This window comes from Hyalella azteca, unplaced genomic scaffold, assembly GCF_000764305.2.
Source record: "Hyalella azteca isolate HAZT.00-mixed unplaced genomic scaffold, Hazt_2.0.2 contig15744, whole genome shotgun sequence".
Lineage (NCBI taxonomy): Eukaryota > Metazoa > Arthropoda > Malacostraca > Amphipoda > Hyalellidae > Hyalella > Hyalella azteca.
In genome coordinates, this window is record NW_025945584.1 from 13,474 (window position 1) to 15,183 (window position 1,710).

Genomic DNA, 1,710 nt, shown 5'->3' on the forward strand with positions numbered 1-1,710 from the left:
GTCGAGCGTTTCACGTGTGAATGGTATGCCTCCCATCCATCCCGTAATGACCGAAATTTTTAGCGCATTTTCTCATTTATGGAAAAAATGCACTATTGTGTTCGCCATGTCCGTCCGTCCGTCTGTCTGTCTGTCCGTCTGTCCGTGACCTCAAGTTTTCGTTGACGAGAAAATGCGCCCTCTGTCACTCACTGCAGTGAGTACTGAGTTATATTTTTTTTATCAAACTAGACTACTCCCTTTAAGTGCTGTGCCTTGATGAACTCTAAATTCTTCCGGCCGGCCTCTCGTCCATTCATTTGATATTCGCTTCCTGAAATACCTCCACCTTGAGATCATTATAAAAGACGGCAAAATTTCTCTAAGATCATCACACATCCTCAACTCTCTCAACATGAAGCTGGTAAGCATCACCAGCTCTCATCACTGAATATAATAAAATATTGTTCAATGCTAATTTAGTTCGAAATATCACTACTGGACAATGTGGAACTCATAAGAGCAAGCGGTTTAACATCATAGTTACAAAATATGTGACTATTTAATTAAGTGTTTCTTTCACTGCTGCTACAATTTTTAATACGTAATTGCAAGAAATTTGTTTAGAATCATTCGTAACATTAGAATAATCAAAAAACTTAATTCTGTCTGTACTCGCTCGTGCATAAATTGGTATCACACTTTATTTTCCATTAATGAAATCGAGTCGAAAATCATATCAGTGTGCGTCTATCATCATACTTCTATGCAGGTTTTCAGCTGCAAAGTTGTGATATATAACTTTCATAATTTCTTAGTTTTGACGCATGAACTTTTAAAAATTATTCAAGACAACTACATAAGTTATTACAGTGGGTTTTAAAGTTTTCTATCGACTCATTAACTAAGTATTTAAGGCTGAACTATAATTTGGATCGGAAGTACCCAAAACTAGATTACCTACATGAAGAACTGAGTTCAGAGAAGTAGTTAATTCAACAAAGTAATTTTTATGTTCTATAATGAAACCGAATTATTCAGCCTTTTTGTGGAAAGAAGCTTTCCTCGCTCTAAGGTCATACTTTCCATTGGCTTCGACAATTTTCCTAAATAATTTCAAATCCTAACCCGAAATTCGCATGCAATATTCAGAATTCACTGACATATTACACGTTTTCTCTAATAAGCGAAAATTCATTTGCACCTCTGTATGGATGACCAAAACATGTTTGGTTCATTCTAAGTTAGTTTACGCTGCAAACATTAGTATGCGTACCTTACTAATATTCAGTTATCCTACCACTTAATCCTCTAATATCACATTAATGTTTCCGTGTGCAGTTCTTACTCGCCGCTGTTGTAGCCTCAGCCCTTGTGGCGGTGTGCGATGCTGGTGGAAAAGGTTTCCGTGGTGGATTCGGTGGCGGTTTCGGAATAAATGATAACTTCAAAAGAATATTCGAACCCGAAGTGTAAACTGTTCATGACGGGACATAAATAAAATAATTTATTCATTATCATGCGTATTATTTCAACTCTCTGTACTCCTTGGTATATGGAAAAAAATACCCGACTGTTTTAGTCGTAGTCTTTGGCAGAGTAATGGAAATGTATGCATATAATTTTCCGAACATCAATATAGGTTAATTATTTGCTAAAATACTTAATTTGAGACTGTGAAATTGCCATTTTGCTGCTAAGTTCTTGACTCAGTTCACCGGTGACAGTATG

At 36.3% G+C, this 1,710-nt stretch overlaps 1 long non-coding RNA gene across 1 annotated transcript; it reads left to right on the forward strand.

Annotated features, from left to right (window-relative positions):
• Nucleotides 1-317: 317 nt before the first annotated feature.
• LOC125179211 lies at nt 318-1,496 on the forward strand. Its single transcript, XR_007157182.1, has 2 exons — nt 318-403; nt 1,321-1,496. It is a non-coding gene; the product is annotated as an uncharacterized LOC125179211 (long non-coding RNA).
• The last annotated feature ends 214 nt before the right edge of the window (nt 1,497-1,710 follow it).